The 25,695-nt window shown below is 42.4% G+C and overlaps 1 long non-coding RNA gene across 1 annotated transcript in view; it reads right to left on the bottom strand.

The window, feature by feature from the left end:
- Nucleotides 1-359: 359 nt before the first annotated feature.
- LOC132249130 (uncharacterized) overlaps nucleotides 360-25,695 on the bottom strand; it is a 170,565-nt gene continuing 145,229 nt past the window's right edge. The window contains exon 4 of the long non-coding RNA XR_009460530.1: nucleotides 360-875. This is a non-coding gene — a long non-coding RNA (uncharacterized LOC132249130). The remainder of the gene's footprint in view (nucleotides 876-25,695) is intronic.

The raw sequence follows: 25,695 nt of genomic DNA, 5'->3' as shown, positions 1-25,695 counted from the left end.
CTCCTGCGGGGGAGCGGAGCTGCGCTGGGGCCCGGGAGGTTGGCACCAATAATTTATGGAGCTCCCAGACATAGGGGAGCACTTGGCCACATGCTCAATTAATGGTGTGATTAGAATAAGCTACAAAGTTATTACACATTTTTGTGGCATAACTTGGACACTTATTGCTTGTTTTATCATATCATTAATTGGTTGAATGCATAGCTGGGTCATAATTTAAGGTATGATTAACTGGTTAATCATGCCTTAAGTGTAATGTGTAGAGGGGACCTTTCAAACCTACATTGTCTAACAATTTATCAGCAATAGTGGTTGTCGCTTAGCACATACTCATGGCTTAATCACGTGGCCCACAAGGTTTTTTATTCCATTGATTACTACTCTTACAGATTACAATAGGAAACTTTTGGTTTGGCAAAGACTAACTAATGCTCACATCTGATGCAAGTGATAACTTTTGAGACAATGCATAATCTACATACTTTAAAAGGATAAAATTGGAGATAAATTACCAAAAAAAATGTCATTAGTTATTTACTGAAACAAAGTCTCTAAATTCTCTCTGCAATTCTTAGAACCTGCTGATGAGTCTTTAGTATCTGGTGCAGGATAGCATTTTTCTTTGCCTTATAGTCGGTCTCTCTTTCACTACTGGCCCAAATTCTCCATTAGCTGTTTTTCCACAGAAGCCAAACAACCTTTCAATTTTAGCAAAACAAAACAAAACAAAACAAAACAAAAACACAACTCTTCTGCCAACTAAGAATATGTGAATAAATAGCTCCAGCTCTTCATCAATTTTCACAGCGGAGAAACATCAGTCCATACAGCCTGCTTGCTTTGTTGGCCAGACCTCACTCATGACTTTATCCTTCCTAAAAGGACAAAATTGCAAAGGAGATTAAAGCAAGTTTGCAATGTACTCCAGGGCCTAGATACTCAAGGTTACAGAAAGCTTTAGAACTTTTATCTGAGCAATTCATCTTACCTCATAAACCTAAAACAAACTATTTGAAAATAGGATCTAATAATTGATTATACACCAAGGTCTAGGTACTCTAATCTTTTACATAGCTCATAACCAATGGCCTTTTGACATAAGATAATTATAGTTGAAGTTTCCTTGGGAAAGTGAAAAGTCTAGAGAAAAATCCAGAATTCTGGAGAAGCTGTAGTATAATTTCTGTATCACAATTGCCCTTCTTTATAGCACATGCTGTAGTACCTACAGTTGCTACAGTAGCACCATGAAGTAGTCCTGGGCTCTGGTCCATTGTTACATCTCAGCTGTGTGTTCTTGGGCAACCCTGGCACAGGATGCAGTCTGTCTGACTCACAAAGGACTCACCCCCCCCCCTACCTAAACGAAACTGATTAAGATGCAGTGAGAGACGCACCTAAGACCCTCCAGATAAGGGTGACAAGAGTGAATCAACTGCCCTAGGTCTCATTTGCATCCGAGATGGAACCAGATGACCATTCATTTACATGAGAGATGGAGAACAGAAAGCCTGAAGCAGAGACTGCAGTGAATTCTGGGACCAGAGAAGCAGGGGAGCACTGCATGATGGGGAATCTGTGCTTCAAATGTTAATCAACCCATGTTCACACACACCCAGCTCAGCATTTATCAGACTAGTTCTAATCTGGATTTGCTAAGGATTCCCCCCACCCCCCCCCCAGACACACACACACAGTTCTAAGTTTAATAGGCATCTCGGTCCGTACATTCCCCGGTCCCACTATGGGAGGCCTATTTAAACTTGATTGACTAAAACTCGGTTGCCGGGTTAGGGAATGCTGAGGCAAGAGACCGAGTCAGAAGGGGTATGGGCAACATTTGAACAATGGTTAAGGGTTCATCACAGCATCCAGCCTGCTGGAGCCCTAATCCCAGGTGTTGTCATACTTTTCCCGAGACAACTGGTGGGAGCCCACTCCACAAAAGGTTATGAGCACCCCAATAATTGTCTTAAGTCTGTTAAAAGACTATAGTAAAATCTGGAAAAGTCTTGCTAAGCTGAGGCTTGTGCACAACAAGTAAAAATCCAAAATCCTGATGCTGCAAGCTACCTATTGTTCCTGAAGAAACCATGAGATATCCCATCAGTATATCTGCCATCCATAGGAATCTCAAGCTGGCTCCCAAGTATTTGGGTTACTCCCTAATCTTAAGTGTTTCCTGATTATCAATCAGTTTCCTGAGATGGTCCAAACCAGATAACCCCTTGTCAATAGAAAAGACAATGATTTACACTACTGAGGGTGCTTCAAAGCAGCTGAACTGAGGGCATAAAAATCTGTAAGTGTGTGTGCTGCAAGAAAAGAAGAAGAAAAAAAAGAAGGAAAGGAAAGAAGGAGAGGAAAAGGAAAGAAGAAGAGAACTCCTGTGCTGACACCATCCCCTGTCATTCTTGGGACGCTGGAAGAACAGATTATCTCTCTCTTCAAGGACTGTGCTACGGACTGTGCCTGTCAGCTTTGCAGCCTGAGTACCTTGGACTAGGTGAGATCCCAGCGCTCGCTCTCTCTCTCTCTCTTCTTTCTAGGCATAACCTTCTGAACCTGAACTGTATCAGTTAAGCTTGAGCTAAGTTTCCCCAAATACTTAGTGAAACCAGGGTAGTATTGTCATTGTTTGTGTTTGTTTTTCTTTTGCATGTCTATTACTACTAGTACCGTTATATATTTCATATGCTTAGCAATAAATAACTTTTATAATCAAACTGGTAGTAATTGGGTATATTTTTCCTTCTCTGCTTCTTTCCTCCCGTGCTCTGCAGCAACACTTCTTTTACCTAAGCTAAAGATCCCCGTGAAGCCCAAAAATATTGTGGGGTCTGCTCATTAAGAGGCCAAAGATTGGGACGTGCTGAGTTTGAAACACATAAGGGGATCAGCTTGTACAGGCTGATTGACCCAGTTTGACTCAGACGTGCCCTTATGAACTGAATGCTGGCCCATGTGGGTATCAGCTGGACACCCAGCTGGATTCAGAGGGATTCTGTTTACCTGTGTGCTTGTGTCTGACTACATTTTATTGTTGCTCTTATGAACTGATTCTTGGCATATGAGGGTGTCAGCCTGTCCATGCTGATCAGCCCGGCCAGGTCAGGTGTGTCACGTTAATTTGTGTGTGTTTGTGTGTATGACTGATTCGGTGACTGGAGGAACCCAGTCCCATTGAGATTGAGTCCTGCAAGATAGCTCCACTGGGGGTGAGGGCTTGCAGAAGGGAGAAATACAGCTCCGTATAGTAACACAAGCAGCACATTGACAGAATCACCAAGACCCTAGAAACTATCCCTAATAAATGAGCACACCCCAAAGTAATGGGCAAATTTGGTAACGCCATCTGTAATCCATCATGGGACAATGCACCACCTTTCACTGCCAAATACTGACGTTAAACAAAATAAATAAATAAATACAGTAAAATAGAGTCTTGATTAAAAAAAAAATATCATGAGATCAACTGTGACCCAAAGAAGAAAGTCAACAGGATTGCAAAATGTATCTGAAATCTTTGCAGATGTTGTACTCCAAGATCCTCCTTCTAACCTTCTCTTCTGAACTATTAAAGAGACAGTAGTGCAAGGAAGATAGAGATAATCTGAGAACTAAGCATAAAAGTAGGGTCTCTCGGATAAATGTCAAAAACAATCAACCAACAACAAAAGAATTCCTGGAAGTCAAACAACTTAGGATTTGCTTACTGGCTTTGTTCTTCAAACACTTCCCAAGTCAGTACACAAGGTACCTGACAGGAGTCCCAAAACACAAAAGGCTCTCTAAAGTTTGTACACTTCAGTTATGGTACCAAAGAATTCCTACCACAGAGATAAACAAATCCAACACTATTAAATTAGGTTTGTCTGCTTCATTTATCCTCTGGTCCAAAACAGTCCACAATGAGGTGATCAACCATATGACAGAGTGGCAAAAATCACAGTATTACATCTACCTCTAGATTAATCAGAAATAAAATGTATTTTGGTACTCTACAACCATATGCTATCCTGCTGTAAGTCCAAGAGATAACAGAAAGGACTAGGGAGGAGCACAGAAATGTTCATTATTCCAGTCAGTTTACTGTCAGTACTCATCGAAAATGATTGAAATATTTAATACAGTGTAGTTTATTAAAAATATTTCTATACTGTCATACATTATAGTATATCCATGTATCATGATCTGGTACATAGTTTGGTCCCAGCTATACAGGCAGGAACAAATTGCATATAATCTATTGTATATTATATAGACAGAGATATGGATATAGATATAGAGCAATTGATTGATCTATCCCTCTAGCTAGCTAGCTAGCTAGCTACACATATATACATACAGGCAGGGCCAAATTTATGTAGAGTATTGTGTTACACTACTATCTCTGGCTAGGATATTATAGATATATCCAGGATATATATTATAATATATATATATAACATATATATTATCCTAGCCAGAGGTAGTAGTGTAACACAATATTCTGCCTATGTAATAATGCATTTGCTCCTCCAAATTTATTTCCAAATAATAAATCTGCTTATATAATACAAAATTTGGTCCTCCAGATAATATCCTGTTAGGATATGATGTATTTATATTTCAATCAATATATAAAATACATCATATCCTAGCAGGAGATAGTAATGTAACACAATACTCTGCTTATGTAATAATAAATTTGGTCCTGCCTGTATAGCTGAGACCAAACTATGTAACAGAGCACGATACATGTATATATATAAGCATTTATCTTTACCAGGCTGTGAGATTGTTTACTGCAAACTAAAAAAGTGCAGAGTACTAAGGGAAAAGAGAAGGAACTCAACACAATAATGTTTATTCAGAATTGGCAACAAATAACACTTGCTTCTGCAATAAACTGTGGACTTAGGAAGAGGAGGTTTTGTTCAAGGAAGGTTCAAGTGACACAGAATAGCTAAGGAGGGAAGACTGAAGCACTGTTTATTCAGAGTTTAAAGCCCTACACTACACAATGCTTAGCTGAGAATAATTCACATTATTTTTTGCAAGATGGACAGACTATAGTGCTGATGTGGCATCATTTAAATTACCATTAGGTCTATACAGTTTCATGTCAATATAACTAAAAGGAAAACAAAAAAAAAATATTTTTCATTCTAGTATAGATGCACACACACTGAGGAATTACACTAACTTAACCATATCAGTTACTAAACTAAAACAATATGGTAAAAGGCAGTGACCATTACTCATGCACTGTACTGATGTAGGGTATGTACAATGGATTTATAGATCACCATTAGAACAGATTGCCGGTGATTGCTGAAGAAACTAGGATAGGATTCCTAGAAGTACATAGTTTGGGGAAAGTTAATTTATCATGCATGAAAAATAATGGTGCCTTTTGTCCCTTGTGAGAGATTGGCTGAGGGAAAGAATTCTTAATAAAAGGGCAGTAAAGAATAAGCATGGTGCTGAGATAATTTCTTGAAGAACAACAGTAATTTGTGGTGTGATGTTTGAAAGGGCTGAACATGTGAACTGAGGGTACAAAGCCCTTCGGAACATCAGATCATTGGCTTTTGTTTTTCTGATTTCTTCAATGGGATCACTGCAGGATGGGGAACATTAGCCGACATTAGCCTAATAGATTGTCCTTAAACCTCAATAGCGTGATAGGTATTAATGGGTAATTGAGTACAGCCATCTCACACTATTATTCATTTTCTTGTTATCATGAAATGAGTTGTTGCCTGCATTATCTGTCACATTAGCACTATAGATTGCATGGAAAACTCAGTAGGGCATTTGTAATATTTTGAAACTAGCAATATTCAGTGTTTTTTATTTTACTAATCAATGATGCATTTATAAACCAAGTAATGAAATAAAATATCATCAATCACGTTCTCTAATACCACAGGTCTGGCCCATGCTAAAATGTTTCTGGCGTAATCCATGATTCCTGGCTGGCTTTTCTAGTTGCTTTCTCCCCTGTAACTAAAAAAAATATCCAAAGTTTCCCAGACACAAGAAGTCCTGCTCAATATTTTCCTGAGGAAATCCCTATACATTTTCAGAGAAAAACTAACCTTTCCTGATCATCTTTTTCCAGTAACCTACCTGCTACTTCACCGAATGCAGTATTAATGCCAAGACCATAATAACTTCCATCCCCTTGGCCTTTCCATATTCTATGCCTCCTGTCCCCAGAAGCATCAAACCAACATTTTTATTGAAGAGCTTCATTAGGGAAGAATTAAAAGTTAAAATGATATCTTACAATATTCAGTCTCAAGAGGAGTGAAAGAAAGCATTTATTCACACTTTGATCATTTTCCTGTCCTCCTCCATCACCAAAGACCTTTTAAAATGTCATTTTCAGCTATGCTTTTGCCTCTTAGTTCAACATAAGCATAATACAGCATTACTGATAAACTTTCAGAATATGTGAAAATTAAAAATTAAAAATCAGGTAGACTATATCATTTCATATTTTAAGGGGGGAACTCCTTAAAGGCCATTAGAATTTAAAATAAAGGCAGAGTATGCCAGACCTACAATCCCTGTGCTGACACTCTTTTGATTTCAGGTAATTTACAAGCATCAGAGCTAATCTTAATTTTCTGAAATAAGTGGAATAATTATCTACCTCTTGTACTTGTGGAAACAGGCTTGAAAATGAAATAATAAAGTAACCAATTAAAACAAAAATCGGAGGTCAAACTAGACTTGGCCAAAACATTTAAAAATTGTACTTTTCATAAAAAAGTTGTTTTTTTTAATTAAAATATCAATGTTTTTATTTCTTTTATTTTTAAGGACATATTTTCCCCTCTTTTCCAATACTGAATGTCATGTCTTTTTTTCCCCACTTCCTTTGTAATTATAAAATTAATTTTATAAATAATTAAAATATTATTTATAAAATTACAGACCATTATAAAAGGCTGAGGGGAACTTTTCTTCTGCAGGAACTAAGGTTGTCACAAGCTCCTTTTCAGGCATTGTTTTTTGTAGCTGACCTGTATCTTTTGCAACATGTTTTACTATTTTGTTCATGCTGTAGGTGACATCTGATGGCACAGGAAGATTCTGATTCAGGTATTTGGGGTTTGCTTTGTCTCCCCCTCATAAAATACTCTGAAATCGGCTGTTAACCCCTTGCCCTATACCCTAAAACTAATCAGTATATTTTAGCATGAAGAACCCATAAACAGAAAATCCCTTAACCAGTGCAGAATCAACTTTGACCTTGATTTCTACATTACTATTCACAGCAGAAGCGTACTCTGTCTCACTGAGAGAAAACAAGCAACCTCTTGACCCTTGGACATTTTTTCATATTAATAGTGTCTTCAAATCTAAAGCATATCACATAAAAACAATTCAGATAGTATCAAAGCACTGGGTGAAAGCCTGACGCTTTGTCTGATATTTTTACACGGTGAAACTTTACTTGCTTTTAATTAATTCTTTGATCAAGATAAGTACACAATGCTATACAATGCAAGACAATACACAGCACATAATCTCTAATTGACTGACCCCTCAGGTTTCTTTAATTCTCTTGGCAACATTTGTTTTCACTGGCTCCACCTCTCTTCCCATCTATGTCTTTATTAATTAGCTTCAATATTATACATGATGGCACATACTTATAAGTTGTTATGACTTGAGTCCATAATGTATTCTCCCATGGCATAGCTAGTGTGAAGCTGGAAAGTGCAAGCAATTCTACAAAGTTTAACTAAAATAAATCCTACATAGATGCCATTAGCTAAGCCACTGGAAAAAAAGGGATCAAGGATGGTGGCAGCAGGAAGTAAGTTTAAGTACTTTCACTACAGAGCAAGACAAGAGAACTGATCTGAAGATTAGAAGGTAGAGAAGAAAATAGAAGAATGCTATAAGGGACAGCATCCTAAAACAAGAGATTTTTGCTTGGAAAGTCTGGCGAAGATGTTCTTCTGTGTGCATGTTTATTTAAGATTATGTCTAGATGATACAGCTGTTGAAACATACAGAATACTTTTCAGAAGTTCTGTCCTCCGTTTACTGTCCACATCAGGATACTGAAATCCTCTCTTTATTTTGCCAATAGTCTAACTACGTTGGTGAGCTACTTTTGATTCAGTCTTTTTTTCTTAACATTGCATTGCTTAACTAGGCCAAAATATCCTATAGCAAAAATTTCATCCGGCTTTCATCCAATTGACAGTACCATAATTGTTTTGAATAATAAATGGCATTTATCCTCATAAAGAGTATTCCTTATCATTTAAGGAGCTCCCCCACTTCATCAAATTGATTATCATGACAAGTTTTAATTATTTAGGATATGGTATATCCATATAGAATATCCAAGTCATATTAGTGGTACTTTTATGGATTTGGGTCTATATGAAATTTTTATGATTATCTTGTTTTAGTAAAAATACTAGAGCAAGAGCATAAGTAGGGAAGGAGCCCAAGTCACCAACATGTTGGGGTGGGAGAAAAAAATAGCATTTGTACTCACAGCTGCACAACTGAGTGAGCAGCATAGTACCAGCTGGAAGTTGCTCCCACCTTTATTGAAGCTGCCCTGGGAGCCTGGCTGACTTGTTATGCCACTGTGCCAGGGATAGAAAGACAGCAAGCAGAAAGTGAAGTAGGAGGTCTAGTCTCAAACAACTTTAAGGAAAGAGAAAGGATCATTTTCGTGGTGTGAGGTAAAGAATAAACCAGGAGATCCAGACTTCTAATCCTTACACTAGTTCTAACTCTGGCTTTGGGCAGTCATTTTTGCCTCCTCTGACAATTTCCTAATTGGTAAAATAAGGCAAAACTTAATCAGACTCCTCTCAGAGATGTTGAGGAAGATAAGTCCATGTTTCTAAAATATTTTGAAAATTAAACACTATAATTGCTAAGGGTTATTGTAAGCAGGGCTGTAGCAATGAATATCATTAACGTTGTTCAACTCTTTCTATTTTCCATATTTTTGGTTTGATAGTTAGGATATGAAAGAATGGAAGGATAACTTCAAGCTGAGTCTCCTACATCCTTGTATGTACACCAATCATATATGTCTATCTCTGTGTTGTTCCCCTTTGCTCCATAAATATGTATTTAATTATACAAAGTGGAACAGCACAAACATGAGATATTCAAAAATAAAATAAAATAAAATAAAAAAACACTTGAGAAACCAATAGGCTGGTGATCAAGGCATGGTATAGCTGAATGAAGAAAGCAGGGACATGAAGTGGGAAGTTCTAGACCCAAACGTCTGCCCAAATTGCAAGCTACTTTGGGGTAGGTATTTTGCAATAATTGTGAAAAGCTTTGAAACGTTTCTGTTGATCTGATAAGAAATTTAAATTTCATATAGTTTTTCAGGATGAGAATACTGTTTCCTGCCCTGAATTTTCTGTGCCAATTGTTGGCCTCAAGCTTTTTTTTCTCCCTTCAGTTTCAGGAAAAAATGATTTAGTCATTTTTGAGAAAGTAGCTAAGGAAAAATACATTGTTTTGACATTTAAAGAATCCTGACAAGCTTTTTGTTGAGAAGCTCTATTAACTTCATGCTTTGGAGCAGGATATTGAAATTTAGCAGGGGTAGTTATTTTCTTGTTTGTGTGTAAATTCACCCATATTCAGTTAACTTTGATATTACAGTTAATACATGATCACTGGAGACTTACTGGAGTTAAGCAGTTAAAATTTCTGACAAAAGCAATCCTCATTGAACATACTTGAGCTTCTCACAGTTCCATTGCTGACCAGATGTTGCAGGTCCGTGGCCACGGAGTCAACCATGATGCTCCCTGCTGGTCATGCGGCCCCTGCCCAGCTTAGACTCAGCTGCAGCCTGTCCCTTGAATCTTGCCTACCATGCCTTGCTGTTAATGAAGGTTATAAAAGGAGGGCTGCCTGTGGGCTCTGCATGAGCCTCACCCTGTGTTGTTCCCCACCAGGCCTCAGTCACAGTCCTGTGCCCCAGGCCATCAGGCCTTCTCAGCCTGTCTATACCCTGGCTGGGCAACTGTTGCCTTAAGGGCTCCTTCTGTGGCACTGTACCGCCTCTGCACCACGGCCCAAGCCTCATGGATGTTCTCTCTCCGGGATGTTGTTTATTTCTACCTTCATCCCTCCTTGGGCCTTTGGACCCCCTTTCTGGACTCTTACACCTCTGGTCCTACACACAGCTTCTTCTCTGGGCTCTGGACCCCTGGTCTCACCCATAGCTCTTCTCCAGGCTCAGGGGCTCTCTGGTCTGGCTTGGCCCTTCCCTGGGCACCAGGATCCTCAGTGGGCTCAAAATAAAAGAAAGGCTACTTGCTTGTAAATCTCAGTCCTTCTCTGCCCAGGGACTTTGCCTCTGCTCTCAGGCCTGCAGAGTTGGTTATATAAGATCCAATACCTTCAGGAGCCCTGCTGCCCAGGAAGAGACTGCCTGACCTGCTCAGGTTCTGAGCTTATATAACTCCAGCCTGAGCCCTCTTTTGTTCAGGTGAGCCTCTCATTAGCTCCCTGCAGCATCTGCAAGCAGCCTCACAGGCTCCCAGCTCCCTTAGCACCCAAGTGACCTGCTACACCAGACTGAACCTGCACAAGCCCAAGTCTACAGGACCAAAATGGGACTTCCCCTGTAATTGCTTCCCCCAAGTGTTGTGGCTAGTATATAGCTTTGGCAAGCACTGAAATAGAGAACATGACTCTTGTCTCTACCTGCACTCTCCATTATCACCTGCTAGTGCTCATGCAACAGAAAGGAAGAAACCACTTGACTTTAACATGATGAAGTGGGGCAGGAACTGAACTATGAGGAAGTAAAGGAGTAGATTGAATAAGAGTGTAGATACATGTTACAATTAGCATGTTTTAACTCAAAGGAACATTTGGCAGAGAAGTGGTGGGGGGAAGGGAGAAGGGAGAAAGGGAGTCAGAAGGTACCCTGTACCCCCACAGCTACAATCACCCCCTGCTCATTTCATCATGCCAGCTTGGATCACTTCCTCCACCCCTGGCTTCCAAATTACACCCCACTTCTTGGATTCCCACCCCAATGGCTGCTTGTATCCTTCCCCTCACCACTTGGTTCAGCCCAGGGTGGTAGTGGAAGCAGTGGCAGTAGCAGCAGGGGGGGTTCCTCCTCCCTGCCTGCTCCCTGGCTCTCTGAAGTCCACACCACATCCATGTGCCTGGATTCATCCTGCACACCACCACAAGCCCTGTGACTGCCCTCTTGCCTGCCAGTCCTATAGGAACTTCGGCCCAAGGATTGCAGGCGAAGGGGGAAAAGGTAGGGCTGTGCGAAACAGCACCATTTTATTTTGACTTCCGTTTTGCCATTTCGATTGGATAGCATTTCATTTGAGTTTTGTTTAGTTTCAGAAGCACTGTTCTGTTTAATTTCGTCGAAACTGTTTCTCTGTTGTTCTGATGTTTTGCCCATAGGCTATAAGGGGGAACCACAAAACTGCCTGTAAATTTGTCATTTTTTGGCACGAAATGAATGAAAACAGCTGGGATGGTAGCTCCTTCTGAGAGCATGCATTCTGCCAAGGCTCAAGGAGATAGGTGCAGGGGTTTCTCGGAAACTGCACCTCAAAGTCTTGAAATCAAAACTCATGTCACTTGTAAGTGTGAAGGCACAGGGTGATGAAAACATTAGGCATGGTAGCCCCTGCTGAGGCCATGAAGTCTGCCAGGTATCACAGAGATACATGCAGGGGTTTCTGGGAAACTGCAACTCAGGCTGCTGACAAGAAAAACTCATGACATGGGTGACTATGTGTGTGTTAAGGTGCACCCTCACTGGTGGTCTCTACACAACATGGTAGTGTGCCCCAAAGAGGTCTCCTCCTCCCCTACAGCCTCAGGCCAGTCCATCACTTGAAATGACAACAGGTAATAACTTATTAAGCAGCACAGTAGCACCAGCAGCATCTCAGGCAGCCAAACAGTCACAGTCAATATCAGAGCAGTCTTTCCCCCCTCTTCTACTTCCCCTCTCCTTACTTTCTGTTTCCCTGCAGGCAAGCCCAGCTTCAGCTTTGAAACTCAAAATGTTTTTGACTACCCTCGTTTTGTTTAGAGGCTGTTTCAAAGCCCTTTGTTTCATTTTGATTTCATTTTGATTTCACTGTTTTGAGCTCAAAATGAGTCAAAACAGTGTTAAAACGAAATAGCTGGTAAAATTTCACAGAGCCCTAGGAAATAGGGATAGGAGTCAAGGTGGGTGGTCAAGGAACTTCCAGGCAGCCATAATGGCTTATCTACAGCTGCCTGGCAGCTCCCTATCTCTTACCCCTTTTTATATGCCCCCTCTCCCTGCTTCCCTCTTTTTCTGTCTCCTGTCTTCTTCCTTATGTTCCTTTCCCCCAGTTTCCCCTTTCTTCCCCCATTCACCCCTATCCACTCTCCTGCTGCCTGGCTGCCTCCAGCTGTCAGTCCAGGGCCATGACAGATAGTTCAAGCTGTGAGCAGTGCCAGCAGTGCCTCCTGAGATCCTGAAGAACTGCAGATTGGTTGTTTTATCTCAGTGAAGCAGCCAGAAGTTAAGGTAATCTATGCTAGGTAGCAGGGTTCAAAGAAAATCTTTGCCCAAAGTGATGCAAATTTAAGATGGCTAGTGTTAATGAGCCTTAACATGTGGACATACAGTCTAATTGTAATGTGTAAGCTCAAAGGTTATAAGACTGCTAATGGAGTTTGGAAAACTGAGCTCAAAGGGTTCAAAAGAGATCCTTTTTTATTCCCCAGTGTGGTTCCAGAACGTGTGCCTAAAAGAACTTGGGTCTCTATCTTGTCTCCCTGACTGTCTTGGATGCAAAACCAAAAAAGCATACAATTCCAACACCAGTAAATATTCCTTTTGTAGTCAGAGAACATTTAAGAAGAATAGTTAACTAACACATATTTTGAAATACTTATAAGTAACCTAATAATTTAGCATCATGACAATGTTCAATTAAATCTCTGAGATAGTTTCTGTCATTACTTACCCCAGCTTTCCCTTGAAGTGTCAATACCATTGTTGTCAGGAGGCATTAAAACCATTTTTTTCTAGCAGTGTTAAATCCTCAGGGCTATCTGTCTTAGTTTATTATGAGTATTTCCTAACTGAGTGTGTGGACAGTGCAACTTGTTAAACCTCTTTAAAACAGTATACACTATATGATACATACTCATAATTAAAGATACTATCATAATGCGCACACACAAATGTATCAAATTAAGGATTGCCCAGGGATCCTTAATTCTGACATTGCTCATTTGAGTGATTGTCTCCACAACTTTAATAATGTTCCTTTAAAATGGGTTTTTAAAAAATAATTATTAATACAATAGACCTGAACATTAAGAAGGAAAGAAAGTGACTAGGAAATATCACTGGATTTTAGGAATCTATTTCTTCCTAGCTACTTTGAAATTTCCAGCCAAGTACCATAATGTACTCAGAAGCACTGAGTTTTTGGGCTGAGGATATATTAGTCATTAACCAGGGTTAAATCTGATGGAAAAGATGCCAAATCATTAAAGTTGCATCATTTTAGGATGACAACTTTATTTGGGTAGATGTGGTATCTTTTATTAGCCCAACTAAATAGTTGGAAACATTGTATTTTGCAAGTTTTCAGGCACAAACAACCTTCTTCAAGCATAGGGAGAGTCTGCTGATGTTCTGTGTGCTCTCCCGTGTATAGAAGCCAATATGCAAAATTCAGGTCCATAAAAATGCAAATACATGGCAATGAGGAACACATTTGCATATTTTAGGATGTTGCTTATTTGGAAAAATTGCTATGAAAAATCATATTTGTATTTTCTATTAAATTATGGCAAAACTAGGCAGGAAAAGACAAGTGGAGTCTAGTGACCCCAGTGAGGTGATTGTCCAGTCTCCTTTTGAAGATTTCCAGGGTAGTTGACAGCACCACCACTGGAGGGAGCTTATTTCACAGTTTGAGCACCCTGACTTTGAAGGTGTTTTTCCTGGAATTGAGCCTGAAGCGGTCTTCCAGGGGTTTGTACCCATTCCTCTTGGTCTTCCCCAGGAGTGCCCTGGTGAACAGCTGTTCACCGAGTTCTTGATGTACTCCCCTGATGTAGTGGTAAATTGCTACCAAGTCGCCTCTCAGCCTTCTCTTCTGTAGTATAATAATTGTACAATTTTTTTTTTCAGTTTCTAGCTCTATACACCATAAAGGCTCTTCACTGCTCTCACAATTTGCCCCACTGTTTTCTCCCAAGACTATCACTTTTTTTATTGATAGGAATTCATGTTCATATGACTTGAGTTCATACAATACTGGTCCTCTACTCTCCAGAGATATGCATGACAGCTTGGATAATTAATTTAAACAGAAATGGATATAAACATTTAGGTTTCATAGATTTTATAGATTTCATAGATATTAGGGCTGGAAGGGACCTCGGAAGATCATCGAGTCCAGCCCCCTGCCCAAAGGGCAGGAAGTCAGCTGCGGTCATAGGATCTCAGCAAAATAAGCATCCAGTTTGCTCTTGAAGGTGTTCAATGTAAGCGCTTGAACCACCTCCGGTGGCAGGCTGTTCCAGACCTTGGGGGCTCGGACAGTAAAGAAATTCTTCCTTATGTTCAGCCTGAAATGGTCTTGCAGTAGTTTATGACCATTCGACCTAGTCATCATCCCTTGGGGCGCTCTGGTGAACAAACATTTCCCCAGATACTGGTGGTCACCCCTGATAAACTTATAGGTGGCCATCAGATCACCCCTGAGCCTGCGCTTTTCCAGGCTAAAGAGCCCCAGGGCTCTCAGCCTGTCATCATAGGGTCTGCTTCCCTGACCTCTGATTATGCGCATGGCTCTTCTCTGGACTCTCTCAAGCTTCTCCACATCCTTTTTGAATTGTGGAGCCCAAAACTGGACGCAGTACTCCAACTGCGGCCTCACTAAGGCCGAGTACAAGGGGAGAATGACGTCCTGGGATTTGCTTGAGAAGCATCTATGGATGCAAGCCAGCGTTTTGGTCACTTTACCAGTTGCAGCATCGCACTGAAGGCTCATGTTCATCTTGTGGTCAAGGATGACCCCCAAGTCTCTTTCTTCCATAGTGCTAGCCAACATAGCACTGCTGAGCCTATAAGGATGCTGCGGGTTTTTCTTCCCAAAGTGGAGACCCTTGCATTTATCGGCGTTGAACACCATCAGATTCTCGTCCGCCCACTTGCTGAGCCTGTCCAGGTCAGCCTGGATCACCCGCCTGTCTTCTGGCGTGGATGCTTTGCCCCAAAGTTTGGTGTCATCGGCGAACTTGGCCAGTCCGCTTCTGACTCCAGTGTCCACATCATTAATGAAGATGTTGAACAGTATGGGTCCAAGGACAGAGCCTTGGGGGACCCCACTGGTCACAGGACACCATGATGAGTGACTTCCCTCAATTACTACCCTCTGGGTCCGACCACAGAGCCAATTTTCCAGCCAGTGGATCGTGGAGGACCCAAGGCAACAATTGGCCAGTTTCTCTAAGAGGCGATCATGGGAAACCAGATCAAAGGCTGGTTGTAGCAGAACAGGCTAGAAGGAATTTACCAAAATGGAACCCTATCCAACAAAGTTCTTAAGCACATGAGAGGTGCCATTCAGAGGAAAGCAGGGTTGAAAGGGACCTCAGGATGTCATCTAGTCTAACCTCCTGCTCAAGGTAGCATCAGCCCTGATTAAACCATCATAGCCAAAAGTCTGTTGTTGGTTTCAATGGTATGACTCAAATGTTTAAAAGTATTCCATCAGATTAAAATCAAGGTTTAATATGAGGTTTACACAGGAGGCATATTGCAAGTGTAATTACTTATTATTAGGTTTACACAGGAGGCATATTGCAAGTGTAAATCAAATATCTTCTTGCAGGCGAACAAAAGGCTATTAACTGCCACAAAACTTCAATGTGCATTACTCAGGCACCCTCTACATGTTACAGCTATTGAAATGATTAACTGGTTAATTGTGAAATTGCCTTAAGACAAGCTACACATGCAAAGTACTTATCACATAATAAGAAGTTCTAACCAGTTATAAAGTCAGATCTCAAAACTGTGTACTAACTTTATAGCCAGTTACTATCGAACTTTAATTTACACATGTAGCAGGGTCTCCTCTGCTGCTGGAGCCTTGTCAGTTGACAGGCTCCCAGCCTCAGGGGTTCATCATGCCCAACATGAAACCCCCAAACCCTGGGGAGTCAAGGCAGCCAAGATCTCCAGAGCCTGGGCCTTTTATACACCCCTGAGCCCCAGGGATTGCAGATGCCTCAACCCCTGGAGCGTGGGGGTTTCAACTGACATTTTCAACTGAGAGGTCTCCCAGTTGTAGAAGTTTGCTTCTTGCTGGTGGAGGAGGAGCCCAGGATCAGGCTCCCTCTGCAATAAGGTAGTATGCGATCTAATGTATAATCCCACAATTGGGCCTCCTGTCATGCATGTGTGGGATGGCAAGAGGCACAATTGTGTGGATTGCGCATTAGATCCCATCCACCTTTACCTGCACATATAGAGGGGGCCTTGAGTAAAACTAGAAGTCATTCTTTGTAAAAATTCTTCAAGTATGAGCTAAATGATGGTGTCCAAGTATCAGTCCTATTCAAATAGTAGCCTGGGGCTGCACAGTCCTGGGAGAAGAACTTTCTCCTCGTTTGTTCCTTGTATAGGAGTTAGATGACAAAACCCCCTCCTCCCACTAGGATAAACCAGGGTGCTTTCTTTATAGGTGCTAACCTCATATTATAACCTCATACTGGCCTTTCCTTTAGAGTCCTGCTCCACACAAAGTGAGGAGAAATTTGTTTTTCCTTCATCACAATTTTGGCTGAAACAGAGTACAACATTTCAGTTCAATTATCTTTCTGTAATGAAAGCTAATTAATTACTCTACTTGTGATAATTTTATGTTGGTGGCAAGTCCAAGATATTGTATTGTTGCCCTGAGGGATCAAGTCAACTCTCAGGATCTGAATATTGTGCTGTTAGACAGGAGGGTGTGACATAATTGCACATATACAAACACACAAATCAATCAGGTGCATACACACACACACACTACCAGCTCAGGCACATACACATCCAAACCAGCCTAGGCACATGCATACTTATCATCAATTTGAACACATACACATACAGCCCAAAAGTTAGACACAGATCACTAATTTGTATATCATGCACACAATGCCATACACACACACACACACACACACACACACACACTAGCAACTCAGATACATACATTTCAAAATAACCAGCCTAGGTTCATGCACACCTATCACCAGTTTAAGCCCATACATGCTACACACACCAAATTTAGACAGAATCAGTTACCAGTTATGAACACCTGCACATCCAATACACATACATAGATTACTAATTCATATACCCCCCCACACAATGATATCTATATATGTATATATATGTGTATTCACTAATTTACACACATACCACCCACCTACACATACACACAGGTGAGTTCCTAAGTTGGGTGTTGTGATGTGTATGTATTTATGGGCTTGGTGTACTTGGGATACCTGGGGAAAGTTTAAGGTAAGAAAGTAGAAGTGTAGGGAGTTAAAGTTACCAGGACCAGGATTAGAACCAGTAGACTACAGGGGCCTGGGCTGAAGAACTGAGGCTGGGGGTAACTTTAGGTTAATTGATCTTAATTGATTAGAAGACAATGCCCAAAGCCTGCAGAACAGGGAAGCAATGCCAGCACAGCTATGGGGAAGTTGATATCTACCTATCCAGGCTGGAAAGGGGTCCTTGTCCAGTAGGTGGGGCCATGCGCTCACAGGCCAGATGAGATTAGGCTTGTTCCCGATGGGAAGCTGGGTGACAGCGACCACGAGCTGATCACCTTCACCATCCGCCGAAAAGCTGGCAAGTCGGTCAGCAACACGGAAGTCCTTGACTTCAGGAAAGCCGACTTTGACAAGCTCAGGAGGCTTGTCAGTGAGGCCCTAAGGGACTGTGACCACAGGGAGAGGGGAGTTCAAGAAGAGTGGTTGCTCCTCAAGGGAGCGATCCTCAATGCACAAACTAAGTCTATTCCATCTCGGAGGAAAGGCAGCAAGAGGGCACAGCAGCCCCCCTGGCTCTCCAGGGACCTAGCAGACCTCCTGAGGCTAAAAAGAAAGGCCTACAAAGGATGGAGGATGGGAGTCACCTCCAAGGAGGATTATTCTGCACTGGTCCGGTCCTATAGGGAGCTGACCAGGAAAGCCAAGGCTGCAACTGAACTCCAGCTAGCTTTGAGCATCAAGGACAATAAAAAGTCCTTTTTCAGATATGTGGGGAGCCGGAGGAAAAGCAGGGGCAAAGTTGGACCCCTGTTGAACCAGATGGGGCAACTGACACCCAGGAAAAAGCCAACCTATTAAATAGGTACTTTGCGTCGGTCTTTCATCAGCCCCATGGGACGCCCATGCCCGCTACAGGGCTGGGAAGTCCGGGAGAGGATGATTCCCTGCCCTCCATTAATGCTGACTTCGTGAAGGAACATCTTGAGAATCTGGATACCTTCAAGTCAGCCAGCCCTGACAATCTTCACCCCAGGGTACTCAAGGAGCTGGCGAGCATCATAGCCCAGCCTCTAGCGCGGATCTTTGAAAACTCTTGGCGCTCCGGTGTAGTGCCCGAAGACTGGAAGAAGGCCAATGTGATGCCTATCTTCAAGAAAGGGAGGAAAGTGGATCCGGCTAACTATAGGCCCATCAGCCTGACTTCTATCCCGGGGAAGATCTTAGAAAAGTTTATTAAGGAGGCCATCCTTAATGGCTTGGCCGATGCCAACATCTTAAAGGATAGCCAGCACGGGTTTGTTGCGGGTAGGTCTTGCTTGACCAATCTCATTTCCTTCTACGACCAGGTGACCTATCACCTGGACGAGGGAGATGAGATTGATGTCATATATCTTGACTTCAAAAAAGCCTTCGATCTGGTGTCCCATGATCGTCTCTTGGAGAAACTGGCCAATTGTTGCCTTGGGTCCTCCTCGAGTCCGACCCCCTGCATAGGCAGGAAAGAGTGCTGGGTTCAGATGACCCCAGCTAGATGCTTATCTAAACTCCTCTTGAAGATCCCCAGGGTAGGGGAGAGCACCACTTCCCTTGGGAGCCCGTTCCAGACCTTGGCCACTCTAACTGTGAAGAAGTTCTTCCTAATGTCCAGTCTAAATATGCTGTCTGCTAGCTTGTGGCCATTATTTCTTGTAACCCCCGGGGGTGCCTTGGTGAATAAAACCTCACCAATTCCCTTCTGTGCCCCCGTGATGAACTTATAGGAAGCCACAAGGTCGCCTCTCAACCTTCTCTTGTGGAGGCTGAAGAGGTCCAGGTGCCCTAGTCTCTCCTTGTAGGGCTTGGCCTGCAAGCCCTTAACCATACGAGTGGCCTTTCTCTGGACCCTCTCCAGGTTATCCACATCCCTCTTGAAGTGTGACACCCAAAACTGCATGCAGTATTCCAACTGCGGTCTGACCCGTGCCTGATAGAGGGGAAGTATCACCTCCTTGGTTCTGTTTGTCATGCACCTGCTGATGCACGATGAAGTGCAGTTAGCTTTTCTGATGACTTCATCACATTGACGACTCATGTTCATCTTGGAGACCACTAGGACTCCAAGATCCCTTTCTGCTTCCGTGCCACCAAGCAGCTCATTTCCTAGGCAGTAGGTGTGCTGGACATTTTTCCTCCCTAGGTGCAGCACTTTGCATTTCTCCTTGTTGAATTGCATTCTATTGTTTTCTGCCCATTTGCCCAACCTGTCCAGGTCTGCCTGTAATTGTTCCCTGCCCTCCGGCATGTCCACTTCTCCTCACAGTTTTGTGTCATCCACAAACTTGGACAGAGTACACTTCACTCCCTCGTCCAAGTTGCTGATGAAGATATTGAAGAGAATCGGTCCTAGCACCGAGCCCTGCGGGACCCCACTGCCCACACCCTTCCAGGTCAATACCGACCCATCCACTACGACTCTTTGGGTGCGACCCTCTAGCCAATTCGCCACCCACCGGACTGTGTAGTCATCCAAGTCACAGCCTCTTAACTTGTTTACTAGTATGGTGTGGGATACTGTATCGAAGGCCTTCCTGAAATCTAAAAAAAAACAAGGCAGGTGGGGGAAAGCACGCACGCAGTCATGTTCATCTTGTCATCAATCATGACCCCCAAGTTCCTTTCATTTGAATATGCTAGCCAGTGTAGCACTGCCGAGCCTATAAGCATGCTGTGGGTTTTTCCTCCCAAGGTGGAGAACCTTGCATTTTTTGGTGTTAAATGCCATCAGGTTCTCATCTGCCCATTTCTTGAGCCTGTCGAGGTCAACCTGGATCCTCAGGTGTGGATGCTTTACCCTAAAGTTTGGTGTCATTGGTGAACTTGGCCAGTCCACTTCTGACATCAATGTCCACATCATTAATAAAGATGTTGAACTATATAGGCTCAAGGACAGAGCCTTGAGGGATCCCACTGGCCACAGGGCACCATGACGATTGACTTCCATCAACCACCACTCTCTGGGTCTGCCTGCATAGCCAATTCCCCAGCCAGAGGACCGTGGTGAAGCCAAGGCCACAGTTGGCTGGTTTTGCTAAGAGATGGCCATGGGATACCAGACCAAAGGCTTTTTTAAAGTCAAGATATATGATATCAATCTCTTCTCCCTTGTCCAGGTGATAGGTCACCTGGTCATAAAAAGAAATAAGATTGGTCAAGCAAGACCTACCCATGACAAACCCATGCTAGCTATCCCTCAGGATTTTGCCATTGGCCAGTCTGTTGAGAATGGGCTTTCTGATAATCTTTTCTAGGAACTTCCCCAGGATAGAGGTCAGGTGATGGGCCTATAGTTTGCTCGATTCACTTTCCTCCCCTTCTTGAAGATAGGCATCACATTGGCCTTCTTCCAATCTTTGGGCACTTCACCAGAGCACCAGGAGTTCTTCAAGATCCATGCCAGGGGCTGGACTATGATGCTCGCCAGCTCCTTGACTACCCTGGGGTATAAGCTGTCTGGGCCAGCTGACTTGAAGGTATCCAGCCTCTCAAGGTGTTCCTTTCCAAAGTCACTTGTGGGTGGGGTGGTGCACTGGATTTTACTCATGGACCAATTCCACATGCCCATGGGATCCATTCTATGCATTCTATGGCATGCCACTCATGCCACATGCGTCTGGAAGGTTGAGAACCACTGGTATACACCAACATTTGTAATGCTTTATTCAACAAGTAAAATTGTTCTTCTTAGTACACTCAAACCACTTCTTTTAGCCTAAACAATTCTAATTTAACTTTTTTTTCCCTATAGATTCTTTATGGACTTCCTTTTTAAGACATTTTTACCACGTCTGATTTTTTTTAGCAGTGACCAAAAGCCTGATCCGAAGTCACAGAAGAAATTTGAAAGGTTCTCACTTATTCAAGTGAATTTTTAATCAAAACCAGCATGAATAACATCATGACTACTCTGTTTTCCTTCATGCAGGCTCTGTTGTCATAGCTTTGACTTCTTAGGCCGTGTGTAGATGAAACAAGGGACGTGTGTGCATGATACTTTAAAATGAGCTAAATGCTTTTGCACCGCTTTAATGGTGTTGGTGTTTGCATGGCTTGATGATGTATCACACATTAATACCAGCTGCTGTAGTAAATTTGGTGGCAGAATGTGCCTTAAATGATTTGCGACACAGCAAACTAAAACTCCTCTGGGGAATTTTAGTTTGCTGCCCCTACAACTACGGAGCGAAGCACCAGGCTCTGTGTAGCTCCGCGGCTCTGCAGGAAGCCCTGCAGGCAGCCTGGCAGCAGCCCAGGAAGGCAGGTTCCACCCAAGAAAAGCGGCAAGCCTGATTTTTTGTTTTTTCCCCCCTGAAGCCTGCCTGCCTGCCTGAGCTTTGTGGGGGCCTGGTGCTTCCCTCCATGGCTGCAGAGTCCCCTGGGACCACTCAAGTTGGGTGCCTGTGGGTGGGGGCCTGCTGCTGCTGCAGAGGGAACCACTAGTTCCCCGACAGCCCAGGGACCGCTCCACCCACCGGCAGCTTGCCCTCCCCTCCCCACTGCCAGAGAGGCAGGTAACTCAGCGGGGTATATGCATGACACGGGGCTTTTATTGGCCCTAAATTGAAGTGCTGTTTTAAAAAACCCACCACTTCAATTTAGGGCCCCCGTTTTTTCTACACACACCCCTAAATCACTAAGTTGGTTTTCCTATGTCTTTTATCTGTTCAAGAAGAGTCTGTCCTTTCAGTACCAGTAGAATCTGTCAGATGCAAAAATCCAACGAAATGTTCTCTGATTGCAATAATTCCTTCCTTCATCTCAGTTGCCTCTTCTGCAGAAACAAATTTAACAATCAGGTTATATTTTCATTGCTAAGTTCTTCACTGCAGTCAAGTATAATAGAATTATTTTTGGCAAATTTTAAGGCAAAAATTATGTTCCTCTTGATCATGTTCCCCAAAGATTGAATATCTTTCAGAGCTTTGTTCAGGTAACAATAATAAATTTCCTTCAAAATAACTCCTCAGAGATGTTTTTTCATCACCAGGTCATTGTGGGTGCATCAGGGGTAGATGCCCAGATCTGGGTACTACCCTGATCCATATTGTCCTATAGGTATCACCACATCTTGTCTTTCTCACCTGTCATGACTTGCTGTAAGTTTAATTTATGTAACAGAAGGCAGTTCACTTTTATGACACAATCCTCCCACAGGTAGGATTTATCACTTGCAACAGTCACCATACAAATTGGAGCCTGTTCCTTTAAGGGCTGGCCAGCCTTGCAGGTTCAGTTGCCCTGTGCTATTAAACAGGGCACTGTTGGCTGGGAGCTCCACCACCCTTATATTCCATCCACATTCACCCGTCTAACAGATATATACAATAACAGAAAATGCTGGGACCATTCGCCCCTTTCATACACATCCGAGAATGTTGCAGCTGGAGCCTCTGCTCACTCTTGCTTCCCCCTTCCACTCAGCATAATAAAGCCTTTCCAAAGCAGCTTGCCAATATTTAGATAATTATTTTGGCACTGGTTTTCTTTATCAATTTTGCAATCTTGTTTCAGCCTAATTTATAAATCCCTTCACATGTGGTAGTTTTTCATATTATATGCTGAATTATCTTGTTTCTCTAGGATACTCAATCTGTTATGCTGGTGTCAAACACCATTCCCAGTTAAAGCAATATCTCTGGAGTTAAACAACTTGCTCTAAGAGCAGAATCCTTTGAAGTGTAATAGAGGAGCCAATTTCAGTTAATGTTTTCTTCATCTGAAAACTGGTATGAAAAATGGAATGCTGAACTCTTTCTTCTATTACTATCCAAAGAAAACCCTTTATAATTTGTTTGCACTCATCTAACATTCACAAACAAAGGTGAAGTCTATCACTGATTATTGGCCATTTGGCTTTTTTTTTCAGAGCCTTAGTACTCAGTTTCCTTTTTGGAAGAATACCACTTATCCCTCACAGAGTTTCCTTAAATAGTTATGCAACTGTGTAAAGTTCTTATTGCTCGAACACATATATGCACATCTAGAGATGGAGTTGCTTCACTAGTAACAAAATTGTCTTCTTTCTTCCTTCTTTCAGACCTATTGGAGCTTTCAGAATAAACATTTCTTTTTTACGGTTATTTTCAGAAGAGGAACAGTGATGTTTTGGTTGAATGGACCTTCACAACTAGAAGATTCCAATACATAAATTAGAAGTGATACAGTTGATAAAAAAATCGCATTTTTTTTTTTTTTACAAGATTCTCAATACTGTTCAGTTTGTGCCATCATGATTTGCGTTGTTATTGCAGACCATTAAACATCTACACAGGTACAAAGTACTAGCAAATCCAGGAATTTTTAAAGCCATGTACAAGCTAACTCAGTCAAATAAAAAGTGTTGCCTGTCATCTATTTTTGTCCTGCAAATTATCTCAGCATTATCAATTTGCCTATTTTAACAGAAAACAAGTATTGTTGTTAAACAATAAGCCTTGGAAGTTTGCAAATTTGATTCTTTTTGCTGCACCTGAGTTCTACTAGGGTAAGTTGCAGCTTACTTTAATACCTTTAAAGGACCCAGGGAAATGCCTAAATTCTGGGAGTTATGGTAAAAGACCTGTAAATATTGGGGGGATGAGTACCAGAGAGATGCATACAAAAGGAAAGAGAATAAAATTACTAATATGCTTTAAAAATCATGTTGACATAGCATTCATAAGGAAAGTAAGCAAAACTGTATAACACCTCACACTGCCTCTGGGGCAAGTCAGCCCCTTCCTGGGTGGCACCAGGTATCCTGCCAACTGCAGGTTCTTGCTGAAGGCAGAAGTTGTGAGAAGTCTGATCCTGTTTTTGGTAGAGCCTCCCCACCTGCTCCACAGCCAGGGGGTGAGCTGCCGCTGGGCTGGGCAGCCCCAGAGCAGCAGGGGGGGCCTGGTCCTTCCCTCCACAGTGGCAGTGCCCCCCCCAGTGCTGGCCAGGTGGGTTGCCAGTGGCCCATATGCTGCCCAAGCTCCCAGGGGTGCAATCCAACTAGCCAGGAACCTGCCAGCATGCCACCACTCCCACAAGCCCACCCAGGCCCATTGCACACTGAGGCAGGGTCAAATTGTACAATGGATATACAAAAATCCTAACATTTTTTTTACAGAAATATGGGGTTGACTTATACACCATAAATACAGAATCCATGCATGTAAAGTTAAAAAGTAGGCAAAATACAAATTCATATTGTGTGTTCATTTTGAAGAAGTTAATCTTAATTTATACAAAAGATAAAGCATCCAACAATACTCCTGAGACACCACAATTGGCATTACCTGTTTAGAAAAGATTAAAAAACAGGAACAGCAATGTCAAAAGGCAAGCACCATGCCACTTTTTCTTCCTGCCCTGAATCTCATCTTGCACAAAGTTCACCTTTCTAGTGCCCACTGTGCAATATAACTCCTATTAGGTATTACATAATTAAGAAGTGAGGCTGCTTACAGCTCATGAAGATCTTAAAGTGGTACTCTGTTGTCTCAAATTCAGTTCCCTTTTCCCCAGTCTGTACAACTGGTGTTAGGCCTTTCTGTTCCACTGCCTCTCATACTCTTGTTTCTCTCAGCAGAACCTTTGTGTGCCTGCACTTCCTTGATCTCACTCTGATTTCATTGCTCACTGAGCCTTCTTGAGCACCTTGTGCTCTTTACTTCTCCATGCTCTGTTGCTTTCTTTCTTTGTATCTGAGCCTTCTCTGGCTCTTGTAGGGACCTCCTCTTCATCCCTTTTCACCCATCCTCTTCACCCCTCTCCTGCCTGGACCTCTGGCTTAACTAAACAAAATCAGGCTGCCTTGTCTCTCACAACAAACAAAAATACATTTCCCTTCCACAGGGTAACTATGATGTCCTGTCTCTTTAAGCCCTGTGTTCAGGCTTTAGTGTCCATCACTTTGAGGTTGCAAGTCTCCCCTATCTTTCACTGGTCCACTGGCTTTGTGGTAACTCTTTAAGCCTCTTGCTGCAAGAATCCTAGCTGTTCCCTCACTGCAGGAGGGACATTCTTTCTAATAGTAGTTCCCTTTGCTCTCTGGAGCTTTTCCCTTCCCCCTTTCTGGGTTCTTCTGTATGCCTTTATTGGCCTGGGACAAGCTGCTAATTATTCTAATGCATCTGAGGGTGCTGAGGGAGTTGGTTA

This window comes from Alligator mississippiensis, chromosome 3 (assembly GCF_030867095.1).
Source record: "Alligator mississippiensis isolate rAllMis1 chromosome 3, rAllMis1, whole genome shotgun sequence".
NCBI lineage: Eukaryota > Metazoa > Chordata > Crocodylia > Alligatoridae > Alligator > Alligator mississippiensis.
The sequence above is the reverse complement of the archived record's forward strand: the minus strand, read 5'-3'. Positions and strand labels throughout refer to the sequence as shown.